This window comes from Lycium barbarum, chromosome 6 (genome assembly GCF_019175385.1).
Source record: "Lycium barbarum isolate Lr01 chromosome 6, ASM1917538v2, whole genome shotgun sequence".
NCBI classification, from domain to species: domain Eukaryota; kingdom Viridiplantae; phylum Streptophyta; class Magnoliopsida; order Solanales; family Solanaceae; genus Lycium; species Lycium barbarum.
In genome coordinates this window covers 12,137,436-12,153,607 of record NC_083342.1, presented here as the reverse complement: position 1 = coordinate 12,153,607, position 16,172 = coordinate 12,137,436, and the positions used below count along the sequence as shown (strand labels likewise).

Genomic DNA, 16,172 nt, shown 5'->3' with positions numbered 1-16,172 from the left:
GAATCACAGAAAAAAGTTTCCATCAAAAGATGAAAAATTACCTTAATGACTTATGGACGGATTCATTTTCATTTACAAATATCTCAACTCTTATTTCGTATTAATATGTGTGTCAGCCCTGTTAAGCTACTCTGTTTTTGGCTACAGAATTTTTACTTTGTTCTATAACAGTTATAAATAGGAACCTGACATTTTTGTGAATGATAATAATGGCACCAAGGTGAAAAGCGAAGAGTGCTGAAACGAAAGCTCTAGCAGATCACATTTCAGAGATAGTCTCCCAGTTTCAATCTTCTCTCATCCAATCAAGTTCTCGAGGGCTGCTCTCCAATATGTGCGTGCTTTAAGAACTCCTCAATCGTTTGCGTTTTGGTAGGCCAAAGGTAACAACAGAAACAAATGAACAATGGTTTCAACTCTCTATGGAGGAAGCTTTTAACCAGTACCATTCTCTACTATGCATCAAGATTGTAGACCACAATGATCGTGAAGAGAACAACAATGAGTTAAGGAAGTATATGACTTCAAAGAAGGAAAATTTTCCTGTTTTATATAAAGCCTATTCTCACTTAAGAAGTAAAATTTGGGTGGTCAAATTGGTGTCTTAGTATGCTGTGGACTTTGTTGTGTATCGTCATTATCCGGCTTCCGTTCATTCAGAGTATGCTGTGCTTGTTTTGTCATCTCGAAATGGTAATGCCAATGGTTGTCTGAGGGTTTGGTCTGACTTCCAGTGCACTCTTCGACTATGTGGAAGTGTAGCGAAAATGTTGCTAATTCTAAATATTACTAAATACCAAGGTGATGCAGTTTTTCAGTCATGCTTAGAGAGTTATGTAGTTGAAGAGAGAATAATCACAAGATGGAGTCTAGAGCAACGTCGTGAAGGTAAGACACAATATTAATTTGACCCAACTTGACAATAGATTGACTGCCACTATATAGCCGACATAATATAGATTGAGTAAACGGAGAGACATGGACAGTCAGGATTCATGTAGTCGAATCCAACTTGCTTTGGACTGACGCGTTGTTGTTGTTTGTTGTTAAGTGATTAACTGACAATATTTACTCCTACATGAGTTGGTAGCGTAAGATTTAACTCTGTTTTTGTTGTGCATTTGAAATGGGACTTATCATTAGAAATCCAGAAGAACGTGGCTTGAAACATATTATGAACTTGCTTCTACAAGCTTACTTTACCAACTCAAAAAGAAAAAAGAACTTGTTTTCTATTAGCTGTAATCTTTTGTTTATAGAGCACGTTGCCAAACTTTTTGAGCAATTGATTCAACATTCTTTAGGGAATAAGAATATCTCTATTAGATTGTGAATTACCTTGTCAATCCTCTTTTCCAGGTGCTAAAGGAAAATTATGAGTAATAAGATGGATGACTAGCCATCACCAGAACATAACTTGGGTTCCTTGCTTCTTGTCATTTGTTGTATTTGTGGACCTGAATAAATCATGTCACTTTTTGTAACCACGTATTCTATTTGATTATTTTCTTCATTCCATGTAAGTGTCGGGTGTCCTAAACAATCTTTGGAACAGTTTCATTTTCCTTTGAAATTTAATTTGCTGTACCTAGATATATATGGTGGTAGCTGTCCTTGGAAGGGTTTATGAAGAGTGTATGCTCTGACGTTTTTAGAATTTATCAACTTATTACATTTTTATATAGTCTAGCTCTCTTCATCTCCCCACTAAAGATGGCATCAGTCACTATTAAGATTCCTCATGACGCTATCTTGTTTATGTATTTCATCTCTGATATCCTATAGCTTTGTGCATGTCGAGGAGAATGTAAAAATGATCGGCTAATGCTAAGTCGATAAAAGAAATGTTGATATTGATAATCTGAGACGAAAAATATGAAGTTCATAAAAGAAACTTTGATATTGCTAAATCGATTAGGGAATGTTGATATTGCTAATCTATGAAAATGTGAAGTATGCTCTGCTACTTGTCAATCCCCCCCCCCCCCCCCCCCCCCCACAAAAAAAAAAAAAGGCATATAAAATAAGAAGCAAGTGAAGTATGAAAGGCTTTGCAGAAAAATATTTAGTGTACTGGCTTGTTATGCTTTAGCTTTTTGATTCCCTCCATTCGGCAGCATTCATTCTGGAACACATTATATTGCATGTCTCCTTGTGATCAGGTGTGGCAAGCCCCCAGCTGATCTTGTCGAAGTTAGGATCCAAGCAGACAATAGAATGCAAGTCAGGTTCTGCCATCCCTTGATATAGTGGGCCGTTTGATGCTTTTAACAAGATTATGGGGACTGAAGGCTTCAGGAGACCTTGGAAATGAAGGTATTTTCCCGAATGTCCACATAGCTTTTTTAGTTAACATGGGAGAATTTGCGTGCTATGATCTAGATGATTAAGTGCAGAAGTGGAGCTGGTTTGTCCACATTTGAAGTATTCACCTGATTCGATTGATGCAGCTGAGGATAGGAAAAGATCCAATGCCATTAGGAACTAAAATTGAACAGCCAAGAGGGGCCAAAGAGCCAAGACTTGGAGGAAATGTTGTACATGTGCTGCTTTCCGACCCTCCCAGTCCTGTGTAGTGGGTGGCTATGTGATGCAGATATTTTATAGTGATGGACTCATGACCTACTGTGAAGATGAAGTTGAGGTGGATCTTAAGCGTTCTATCCTGATTGACGAATACTTAACTGATGTTATAGATATCTACATGTATGTTGTTTATTGACATGGTATTATTGAGGGCTGATTTCCAATCAGGCAACTCAGTTACCATATTTCACCAGAACAGTCCAAGAGTCTTTCTTTGAAAATATTTGGCCGTGGACTGTGAAGTTAGTGAAGAGGCTAAGTGTGTGTAAGCACAGGACTTGTCAGTATGCCTTTACTTCTTCTGGTGATATTTGTTGCTTGATGTTAATCCCCACGCATCACGAACAGTTCCTTGTGTATCGTTTTATCCATTGGTTAAGTGTGCTTCACCGGTGATGTCAAGAAAATCATTTTATGACCTAAACTTCACTTAAGAGGTATCCTGAGACGTGTAAATGTTAAAGAGGATGTTCTTCGATTTGAGAAATTCCAAGAACTATGTGCTTGGTCCTGAGATGCGCAACATTACTGAGAGTCTGACATAGCGGTCATCCGTCATCAATTACATTTGCTAAAGCACAAATAGCTACAGGCATGAAATTGCCACTTTCAAGCATTCTTTTCCTTTAGCTTAAATGACTTAACAAGCCTCAATTTGCCACAATTGGCAGGGTGTTTTAAAGGTGGAGCGAGTGCTGAAGATGCACAAAAGGGTGCTAATGGTCAGATTTAGTTAATGCTGTGATAGTTCAGGTGACACACTTGATCACTAGCATACAAGATCCTCTGGTAACATCAAATTGCTGGGGCTTTGGCCACTACAGATACAATTTAAAGCTTGAAATGCAACTTATTAATATGTCACTATTTAGGATTATTTTATGTCTGAAAGGTAGCAGCAGAACTCATTATCCTGCTATAACTTGACTAAACATTAGGCCAATTCGTGTCTTCTTGTGTCATTTCTCATTCCAGTATGTTACAGGCAGCCTTCTTCTTGTGTCATTTCTCATTCCAATATGTTATAGGCAGCGTTTCTGCTTAATGGATTTGCTTAGAGGCAAGCTAATTTCTCCAGTCAAATTGTGTGAACTTGCTTGACAATAGTAGTGGAGCTTGAAATGTACCTGTAAATTGAAACAGTTACGATAGGTAGCTAAAATGTTAATGCAACTAACTTTGTTTGTACTGTATCATAAAACATTTCTCATAGCTCTTCAGTTGAATAAGAGATTCCCTATCATGTTATTTTTTTCAGTCAACTCATTTTAAATTTTTGGGAGAAAGGGGTCGTTTGAAGTCTTGATTTGGACTAGAAGCGATTTTGAGGGTTCCATCGCGTTAGAAAATAAAAATCTTCGCCTCCCCAAACCAGGATATTGGGATCAGCTTATTAGTGTCCATATTTTGAAATTATGAGTTCAAAATATAATATAATCGAGCATGGTACATTTTTTTTAGCAACATCCATACACCTAACTGCTGGAACCACAACTGTTGCTCCAACTCTTAGGTTTAGGTGGAAGTCCCAGCAGCTACCTGCACTTCAGCAACTTTTTAAGGTAAAGATGGATAATGATGTATGTGCCTGGAGTATTTTATGTACATATTGTCATGGATGGTACACTGGTGTATGTTAATGGGTGACAATTTGGTTTCTGGAGATTAAGACACGTGGGAAAAAGAGAAGGATTTTAGATATTTACACAAATAGTCGGCCTCATTATTTACCTTTCCTAGCCGGTATACATGAATTATACACTAACTATACATGGTTATATACACATCTTATATGGATTATACATATATCATACATTTGCTGGCTATTTCTAGTTCAAGCGTTTGGATGAGCGGCTATTTAGGTTAATTCTTCCTCCTCCTCCTCCTCCTTCTTCTTCTTCTTCTTCTTCTTCATTTTTTTTTTTTTTTTGAAGAATTAACCTAAATAGCCGCTCATCCACCAACTTAAACTAGAAATAGCTGGCGGATATATGATATATGTATAATAAGTGTTTAACTATGTATGTCGGCTAAAAAGAGCAAGAAAGTGAATCCGACCGGTTATTTATGTAAAGAGAAAGATTACAATCAAAATTTCTAATTAAGTCAACCTATGTGAGTTCCGCAAAGTATAATGAATACTCGAAAGAAAGGTTGCGGTAGATTGACAGTCAGTTTGGAAATAATCTAATTCTAACTAATCATTTTAACTAATTTGGGACTAAAACAGATTAGTGATGATTGAATATTTCTAGATTCCCCAACTACAAGAGAACTTTATGCTAGGAGCACAGAAACAAGTTCCATTGTTCTAACTTTTTCAAGATATGCTCTTTTTGTCCCTGGTACGTACACTAATCAATTTGGGTAGGACATATCACTTCTAGAAAATTATTTTGTAATACATAATCATAAGCTATACCAAACAGTCATAATTGAATCATGTTGGTAACTACTTGGTATCATAATCCACAAAGTAACTAGTTTACTATCATAATCCATAATCATATCAATGTACTGCTGGGTAAAATTGGATTCTTTAACCTTGAAAATTGACCTTTAAATAAAAAATTTGAAAATTAACAGAAGTTAAGTTTGAATAGTTAATATTGTATATTTGGTCAAGCCGAACCTAACTCAACTAGCATTTGTCCTTATTTGAAGCTTAGTCCCTAAAATTCTACTCCCATTTTATATACTATTTGTTATAATAACAATGTAAACTTGTATCGCACATCGATTATTTCACTGGATATCTGCTACCTTTTTGGTTTGTGTAGTGAAACAAAATCACCTGGCGCTTGCCTTTGTAAACTCTGATCTCTCGTGATTGTCATCCAATTTAGTTAACGTTGGACCACACTATTGAATGTTTCATAATATACCATTATTTCATTTCATAAAATTGATTGTGGTGGGGTCACGTATAGAATTTGGTAAGTCTTTCTTTGTTGTGGATTCTCAAAACTATGTAAGAATTTCTCTCTTTTTTTCTTTGATTTCTTTATTTTGTTGATACGAATGTGACGCTAACTATTAGTAGGACCCTAGAGACGAAGGGTTAGTTATTGACTATATCGTGTTCAACTTAAGCTATCATTCTCAATCTTGTCAATGGACTCAATATTCTTTGGGAATGACTAGACTAATAATGTGAAAAATAGCTAAAGGAACAGAAAATTGTCCTTCAATTCCCACGAAGAATTTCTAGAATATCTAGCAAATTACATGTCACCAATATTTTAGTCAATATTCCTATAAAGTACTCTTGTTTAGACAATTTTGAATACACATTTCACGACCATGTCTTGCTTTAAAAGAAAGAAGTATGTCTCACAAGTTATATTTCTTATAAACTACTCATGTTTTAGGATGATTTGGATACAAATTTCACGACCATGTCAAATTGTTTGACTGGAATTGGGTTTCACGGCTTATATATCTTTTGAAATTAATTTTGAGTAGTAGAGGTGTTTCATATGAACCACTAAATAATAATACTCTATCCGTCTCACTTTATATGAGACGATTGGGAATACAAGGGTTATTTCGATGTGAGTTCGGACGTAGAATATCCAAGTTTTTTGGAAATAAGATTTACATTATTATTAACTATAACATAAAGTAATATAAGTCATAATAATCGACAATTCAAAATATTTAAAAGGTATATGAAAATATTCAGGTTAAAGAGAAATTCTTTTGACTCTTCAAACAATAACTTCATCATATAAAGTGGAACAACATGAGTAACAAAAAATGATAAGTTGAAATTTCCTTGCATTCGTATAACCACCAATTCTCAAAAAAAAAAAAAAAAAAAAAAAAAGTGCTACTATAGATTTTGTGATAGAGGTGGATTCAAGATTTAATGTTTATGGATTCGGGATGCCACCGAACCCTCTAGTTATTTAAGTCACTGGGTTCAAAATTTAAGATATTATACATATTTAATAAGTTTCTTAACACATATAGAGTTTGAATCAAAATTATTGGATTCGACTGAACCCGTAACTTTAATTGTGCATCAGCCCCTCTTTTGTAATTGCCTTCTATTCAACAAATCGATCAAGTTTTGAAACTCCTTTCAGCCACCCCTCTCAAAAAAAGGGGGGAAAAAGAAGAAGAAGAAGAAAGAGTTGCAAGGTGGAAGGAAAAAAAAAAGAGTTGGAAAGCAGCTAAACTCAGTGTATACACATGTGATATATTTGTTATTCTACGTACTCATTATCTAATAAGAAACAAGAAAAAAAAAAATTCAAAATTGAGCTTAATTTATATACATTAATCAAGAATTTTTATACTATTAACGTAATTTAGATGATATTACAAGTTATTACTTTGGTGTGTTTCGTATGAAGGAAAATATTTTTCTATTTTTTTGGAGAATAAGTGAGTTTCTTACTTTTTTTCTGGTGTTTAGTAAGTACGCAGAAAATATTATCCCAAAAGTATTTGATATTACTTTAGCAAACAATATTGTGGGGGGTGGGGGTAGGGGTGGGGGGGAGAGGGGGGATTGGTTTGTCACTACTAAAAACAGGGTCAAAACCAAGGGCCATAACCAATGGACTAGGTCGGTTTTTGATGAAAACCGACGGATTACGTCGGTTTAACCGAGGGACACCAACAGTTTGGTTAAATTTATTTCGCTCGGTTTTTATTAAAACTCGATTTAAAAAATTTAAAAAAAACTGAGGGACTCGGTTTTTTGGAAATGATTAAAACAATGAGATGCAACAACTGGATTGAAAACGGAGTATGAACCATGACATTGAACAATTTTACCTCTAGACCATTCAAGCTCTTGATCAATTACTTCCTTTCTTTTATTTATAATCGTCAATTGCAATTTTGCGCTTTACAAATCGGCGTTGTCTGTCGGTTTTCTGAAGAAGAAAAAAATTAAAAACCGACGGATGTGTTCATGATTCGATTTGGGTCGGTTATTACTTAAAAGATGACAAATCATTTAAGTTGGTTTTTCAAATAAGAATCAAATCAAACCAACTTAATCAGTTTTCATTGAGTCGGTTTATGCCGGGTTTTTTCTATTTTTTCACTTTTTATCGGTTTCTAATAAGATTATTATTTTTCTTATTTATATACATAAAATGAAGCACTTACGGGATTCAATAAGAAATCAAAGTAGTTAATAATTTGGAACATGACTAAGAAAGCTTGATTCGACCATCACTTGGCAAATAGTTGAAGAATTTTCACTGAAGGCGAAGTAAAGCATATACAGGTTTAGATAGGAAAAGCTAAGGTTGTGTGGGCAAATAAGTTCCCTTTTGATTCGGGTTTTTTCGGTTACTTTATACTTAAAATCAAAATCAAATCATATTTTGTCGGTTTTTAATATTAAAAATCAAATCAAACCTAAAAAATATTTGATTTTTTCTCCGATTTGATTCGATTTATCGGTTTCCTGTGAACAGCCCTATCCATCGATTTTGTAAAAAAAATAAAAATAAAAAATTGCATTTTTTGTGCATTTTTCCGTGAGAATAACTGGTGGACGGTCGTTGATTTTCTCCAAAAAAAGAAAAAAGTCATTGGAAAACCGATGTAGTCCCTCAGTTTTTTTTTTTGTCGGTTTTTCTAAAAAAATATCTTTAATTAGTAGTGAGTATGTTGGAGCAGAGGCAGGAAATAATTGATGTGGAACGTCACTTATGTAATTCGTTTTCCCTATTTCATTAGAAAGTCATTTTCCTCATTTTAAGGAACTTGTTGTTCCTACAAATAATATTTTTCAAAAAGTTTGACCAACGAAAAATGGGTAATTGAAAAATATTTTTGGGAAAATCTTTTCCTCCCGACCGAGCACACCCTTATAATTTTCATATTCTAATATTAGGTTCTAATATAAAGAATTATATATAATTGTAGCTTAACTTAATCTAATAGTAATAATTAAAAAAAATCAGTATACACAACATGAAATAATTAAAATTACAAAGAAGAAAAAAAATATACTGCAAATTAACATGACTCTAAACTAACGCTTAAATCTTAATTATAGTCAAGTGTATACATGTTAGTATGACAGTAGAGTAAGAGGTCTCCATGGGAAACTGGTTCAATATCACCGTAACCTTTAATTTGCTTAAAACTCAAACCCGTGTGGACCTTAAAACTCATCTCTACTTTGTTTTTGCATATTATTTCAAACAACTAAAAATGGTAATATAGATAGCTGTTATTAAACCTTTATGAGGTGTTAATTAACTCAACGAAGTTGACAACTTGGACATTTCTTGTTTTCTTTGGGAAAAAGAGGAGATAAAATATAGGCCATTTGCCATTGTCGATGAGGTCTTTGTTACGCAATTAGCATTGGTGCCGAATAGAGTAATTGAGGAGGACCTTTAGACAATTCCATACGTAAGATAATATGTAATCCGTTTGAAATGAATAAAGGATCTAGAAACCCACTAGAATGGAATATTAATTCCTGAATGAAGACGTGGAAGCTGACTAGTTAGTACTACTAGCTATAGTATTCTTTTGGTATGATCATGGAGTATTTATTGGTCTCTCTACACAGTATTAATTAGGTACACAACCTAGGTTGAGCTAATTGATGGTGATGATCATAATCAATGTTCGGTCTTAGTCCATTGTCCTACACAAAATTCTTCTCCTTTTCCCACATTTAATATACTTGAAGATAATTCGGCTAAGAACACAATAATTATATATAGTACATACGACTAGTAAACAAAGAAAATTGAATTCATTTAATTTGGTCAATGCAAGAATTTTATTTGAAGGAATGAAGACCATATGCTAGTGCTGTATTAATTGAGTCTGCAGCCTATTCATTGTTTCATTTTATAAAATAATTTTTTTTATTTTTTGATAATAAAGAAGAAAAGGTTAGGAAATAAAATGTTTGAACCGTAAATGATTAAATTTATGGTGATGGGCATGGCCTATTGGAGTATATATTGGTCATTTCATTTATTATGACATACTAATTTGTTTTGATTGGTCAATGAGACTGAGTCAAAGTGAGAAATATCATTAAAGATCATACTGTTACTTTAAGGAGTAGTTTTTTAATCATAACTAAGGCGGCATTATTTACCACATTACAACCTTAAAGGCTTAAAATAAGAAAATCCTTTGTTTTCATTTAAGAAATCGACGGATTATTCTTTCTTCTTAATTACTTTATTTCAGTTAGGTGTGGTATAGAATCTCTATATATAATTTAACCTCCTAAACTTGTTAGTTAACAAATGCAGCAAAAATCATTAATATATGTCATCTTTTCTTTTATGCCTTTCCTTTTATTTTACGGAAAAAGAAGCTCTCTTAATTTGGAATTCGTTTCTTAGACATATAAAAGACAATATGAGATTGAGGACTAGGACGTACATTTGTGGTTAGGTAATTATCATCCTTATTTTTGTTATCGCTATTGTTGTTTTTAGAATATGATCGAGATGATATAGTTATCTAAATTCTAAATTGCATAATCTGTGTAATTATCCCCCTTTCGCTCTCTCTCTTTTTTTAGATGTAGAATGTAAATCTCTCCAACAATTACTTTCTCGGGAATTAATAGTAAGTAAGATGCCAAGATAAATACATATATAGATTGATCTAATATTTTCCAAAGTATCAAAAGATCCCTTATACTTTATTTTAGAAATATCACACGATTTAACTTATCATTACATAACTCGGAAGCTACCTATTAAAACGAAGCAAATACACTAACTTTATTTTAAATTTCAATTGTAATAGATACAACTAAATTGGAAGGGAGAAAAAAATTAGCGTTCCTGTAACACCATAACAATGGTATGGATATATGGATATAAGTTACATATACTAAAAATATTGTTTTAAGAAATCATACTACGTATTAATTTAGTTTAATCTATGGTGGTAGGTTTGCTGCTCCATTATATTTTACCAGGTGACCAAGTTAAGTTTATTATCAAGTTTTTACCAGTAATTATACCTTCTAAGTGATCTGATTGTGTAAATATTTTCTTACACTTGTTAGTGCATAAAATATAAACTTTTGGTATATGACTTTAATTAAGTTCTATATATTGATGGTGTAAAAAATATATACACAATCGGATCACTTATTAAGTAATTATACGTATATCTCTTTAATAAGTACATTAATTGATAACCTAGTAAAAATTGTATTAGTCTCTTATCACATTCTAAAATTCACTCATAGTATAAGAAATCCTTTATAGCTGAATCTTTATATGTAAATATTTTGTATCGTTTGAAAGAGAAAGAGAATACTGCCATGTGAAGCACGTCATTCTGATAGGAAATAGCAAGTCTATTTGAAAGGAAAATTAAGTACAGAGAACGAAGACATTCGTGTCGAGAAGGCATTTGGTCCCTATTTTCATAACATATGGTGGCCTCCACTTTGTTTTAATATTGTAGTTCTTGACCATTCTTGTCTTTTGATCTTGAAGTCTACATCTAGTGGTTGTATTAGTTCATCTGGACTTCTCTTTTTCTAATTTTGGTTTAGTTTTATATTGGGTAAAGGATTTTTGGAATAAGTGCGCGAATATTTGATTTTGATGCCTTGTGCTTGATTTTTTTTAATAAAAGTGTATGTATATCTGCTTCAGGACAACTTCAAATATACGATGTCTGAAGTTGGTTTTTTACAAAATCTAACTTCAAACACGAGGTCTAAAATTTTATATGGCTGAAATTGAGTCATTTTTGCCTGACTTCAGCCGTTTCTATCAAAGTTCATGCATATATATATGGCTGAAGTTCAAACAAAATTTGTTGAAGTCAAGCAAAAGTGACTAAAACTTCAACTATATATTATTGAATGTCAGCCATATGAAAAAATGAATGAACACTTGAACTTCAGTCATATGTGCCTGAACTTTAGCGATATGAAACATCTGACATTTTATCTAAAGTTAGGTTACAAATGTGAGTACATATTAAATGACGTATCAAAATAGGTTGTCCAATGAAAATTTTTACATTTTCACGTTATCTAAAGTCCAACTTTTTAAATAACTAGAAAATTGTGTAGGTCTGTATTTACGGTAAAAAAAAAAAAAAATCTACGATAATCATGATTTAATTCGTTTCAGTAAGAACCATTCCTTTACATACCTTCGATCAAATATTCCAGAATTAACCAATGCCTTGTATTTGGACCAACAAAAACACCTAATGCCTTGTACACATCAATCTACTTTTCGAGGAGAGGTTCAAATTATTACATCGAATAAGCAAAAACAATTTTATTATAAGAAGTATCAATTTATATAGTTAATTTCTTTAGTTTTCAAATGGTTAATATATATATATATATATATATATATCAACCAGTATAAGTTTTATACATTATCTATATAAATAATTTTTTATACTATCAAGTAATCTTTAATTACTTGTTGAAACATGGATATTTTTCAAAATGCTATATGTTAAGGGGTCCTACCTGTAGATATTCGTTGGATGACCTGATGAAAGTAAAAAACATTTTCTTATATAGTGTCTTACACATCTGGTCATCCAAAAATATCTACAGGTTAGGCTCCTACAAATGTGAAACTTAGGTCCCGTTTGGCCATAAGAATTATTCACTTTTTTTCCCGAATTTTTTTCACTTTTTTCCGGAATCAGCGTTTGGTCATGAAAATTTCAAATACAACTTCTAGTTGTATTTTGAAAAACAAGAAAAACTTATTTTTCAAGTTTTTCACGTTTTCAAAACCAAAACAACTACATTTCAATAAAAAATTACAATTTCAAAAACTATGGCCAAACACAACTTCAATTCCAAAATTCCAAAAAAGTGAAAAAGTTTTTTATTTCTGTGACCAAACGCCTACTTAAAAATCTTGGAAATAAAAAATATATTACATGTTTCAAACATACAAATGACTTCTTCTTGTTTTGTCATGAAACATGCAAATGACTTGATTGTGAGACAACAATACTCCTCCTTTTAACAGGTCCACACGCAAAAGGACTCAAATCTTCTTTCTTTCTTTCTTTCTTTCTATTTTTATTCTACGGTGGAGAATGGAATGACAGGAGTCCAACTGCTTCCACTGAAAAGGTTAAAAACGTTTATTTAATTAGTAGATTTTCATTTTTCTGTCATTCGGTTGAAAAGTTAGAAATTAGACATGTACCTTTGGACGTATTAGCTATGCTGATAACAAGTTTATAATATGTTAAAAAGAATAATGTTCGTTTTAAAAAGAGAATTCATATGAGAGTCAACACGTCTAATCTTTACTCTTAATCTTTTTGAATTATGATTTGCATATTTAGAAACTACTTGAAAATTATTAAAAATCATGAAGTAATTTTTATGGTTAAAAATACTTAAAAGACCATTTAAAAATTGTAAGTCAAAAGAAAAAAAATCCTTAACTCCTCAGATTAAAATAAATACGCAAAACAAATTGGAACACAAATTCACTTAAGTGATACTCCTACAACAGAAAGTCGTTTTGGTTTTAATTAATAAATTAATAGTTTTATTAGGTCGGGGTTCAAACCGTGGAACCAGCATTAATACTTGCATTAGATAGGCTGTCTACATCACACTCCTTGGGGTGCGGCCCTTCGCCGAACCCTGCTAACACGGAATGTTTTTTATACGCTTGGCTGCTCTATTAATTGTTTTATTTATTTATTACTCTCTTTGTTTCAATTTATGTGAACCTATTTTCTTATTAGTTTATGCTAAAAAGAATGTCTCATTTTCTATATTTGGAAACAATTTACCTTTATACAATAATTTATAGCCACACAAAATATATGTGACTCATTTAACATCACAGATTTAAAAGTCTTCTCTTCTTTCTTAAACTCCGTGCCCAATTAAATGGATTAACATAAATTGAAAAGGAGGGAGTATATTTTAACAGCAAAAATACGTAGATCCTAGTGTGTTCGGATAAAAAGTATATGAAAAAGCTCAATGAGGTTAGTATACAGAGAAACTTGAAAGTCCTCGCATTCGTTTTTTGAAGAACAAACTGGTGAAACTCATTAAATCATGATGAGCATTACCTTAACTTACAAGGTGTCTCTAGTTGTGCTGGGATAAATAGGATTCTTTCACCGTTAATTAAAAGTTTTGGGTTCGACTCCTTTGCATGAAAAAAATCATGTCAACGGGCGCTTTTTTCTTAAATTTGTTTTTACATGGCGCAAATCCGAATTACCTAGTGGGAAACTAAAAGAAACGAGCATTACCTTACAAACTGTGTAAACCGTGGGAAATCACTTGCGAATTCACAAAGAAAAAAAATTGTCTGTTTTTCTTTTCTTAATTTGTAATTGAATAGTTTAATTCAATTGGCATACCATCTCAGGACCACAAAAAGGAAAGAAAAAGTATACCATTTTATATGCGTGCATGAACCATGGATTAGTGCATGTGACAAAAATTATTGGTCTTGATCAGGATCTAGAAACAGGTTGGTTTTATGGTGTCATACGTACAATGAGCAACAATAACAACACCTTAACGCACAGAAAGGACCAAAGTGTACATTTACATTTTGGCCCTTTCACGCACAGAATCTGTGAGTGAAACCCTTACCTAAAAACCCCCGACCCAAACTTTATTCTTTGAAAATCAAACTCAAAAATTAAGGTTTTTTGCGTACTTTGACCGAAGATTAGTCACGTTTCAAAACACCGGAATATAAATATTTTATATAAAACTTAATATTTTTTTTAGTGTACAATAATATCGGCTCATTACATCAAGTATACATATACATTTGGATTGTCGTTTTAGGGGTTGTAAAGTGCTCCGAAGTACGTTTGAAAACTTGTTATATTTAGGTTTAAGTGCCATATTTTATAGGGTTTTGATTAATCTCTTTTGTTTTACTCCCAAAGCTATGAAAGTACTTTTTTGGTTCAAGAAAGATAGAAAAGAAAAAATTACTCTGCTTTGTATTAGGTTATTTTTTTCTTTTATGTCTCTTTTATTTTGTTATTGTATTGTGTAATCCGCACTTTTTGAATGTGCAAAAATAAATATAATATTTAAAAATAATTCATCCAATACGAGAGGTTCATAATAATTGAAAAATATATCATTCCATTAGCAACGAAATCTATCATTAAATTACAATAGACTTAAAAAAAAAAAAAAAAAAAAGTTCTAGACACTCTTCTACTTCCAGATGTGCTGCCACCACGGGAGTTTTGCCCACATGAACGCTTATCATGCCCAAATTGCTTACATGTCGAGCACTTGCGAGAGTAAGTCTTTTCGCTAACATCCATTTGATTATGATAACGGGTTAGCTTGTTTTTTCCCAATTTACGGATATGGTTCTTGTTCGCAATCATAGAAAACGGCGCGGCTGGCCAGTAAGCTTGATCACCAAGGGGACGGAATTGGCCGGAATATGTGATAACGTCCAAATCCACTCCTCAAAGAGAAAGTGTACACGGTCGTATGCAATATAATTTACCCAACTATGAGTCGGGGTCGATCCCACAGGAAACAATATACTAGACGATTAAGGAAGTAAGGAACTTTCACTTACCAAGCTAAGTCAAACGATAGATAATATTTTTTTTTTTTTTTTAGAAAATTATAACTAATGCGAAAATGTAAACTAACCTAGAAAGCAAGTAAAATGATCAATGGCCACAAGCATGGATACAAGAAACTCTCAAGTAACGATCCAATGTATTTTATGATTTTACGACTAAGAGCCGGTTTGTGTTGATAGATAATGATTTCTAAAATCTCATTGAAAGTCTTCCAACCAAATCAATGAATTTCACTCTAAGCTTTTCCAAGCCTTAGAGTGTGATATTAGGCACAATCAATTTAACCTCAAGTAACTATCCTCTTCCGAGCTCAAGTTATTAGATAGGTTTAATGACCCAAATTCTTGTTAATTAATCTTTCCACCTAGATTTCCTCTTCCGAGCTCAATCAAAGTAAATGGGCGAGTCTTAGGGTTAGCTAATTCCTTAAGAAACATTAATGAACAAGATTAATTGAAACAACAAAGACCCACTTCAATAGCAATAAAAATCATTCAATACATAAGCATAACAAGAGTTTTAACCCAACACTTGGTAATGAATAATATCATAAACAAGATTCAAGTAATAGAATAAAATACAACACCCTTAAATAAGCAATACAAAGCAAGGAATTGAAGAAAGGGTTGAGAAATTTATCATTAATGAGCTCCAATCTTCTCCTCCAAAGGTGTGGTGTAAAACCCCAGCTCCAAAGCTTGTGTTGAATGGCCAATGATAATAATGATATTCCCCAAGTCTCTCTTTTGTAGATCCTCAAATTTTCCAAGTCAAAATATGACAAAATAAACCCCAAAGTTTCAGTTTTGCAAATCTGTCCCGTTTTTGCAAAACTGTCCAGTTTTGACAGTTTTGCAAAACTGTCCAGTTTAGCCTCTTTTTGACTTTGTTTTCACTTGGTTTCTTTCGATCACTTCTAAATCACATAAAACTGAATAGAGCACCAATATTATACAAAAATACACATGTGTGCGCAACGTGCGTCTCGCAGGTTGTATCGCATGTTCAACTTGCGGTTCGCA

The 16,172-nt window shown here is 32.7% G+C and overlaps 1 pseudogene; it reads left to right on the top strand.

Annotated features, from left to right (window-relative positions):
* The first annotated feature begins 209 nt into the window (after positions 1-209).
* LOC132643812 (tRNA-splicing endonuclease subunit Sen2-1-like) lies at positions 210-2,722 on the top strand (annotated as a pseudogene).
* Positions 2,723-16,172: the final 13,450 nt, after the last annotated feature.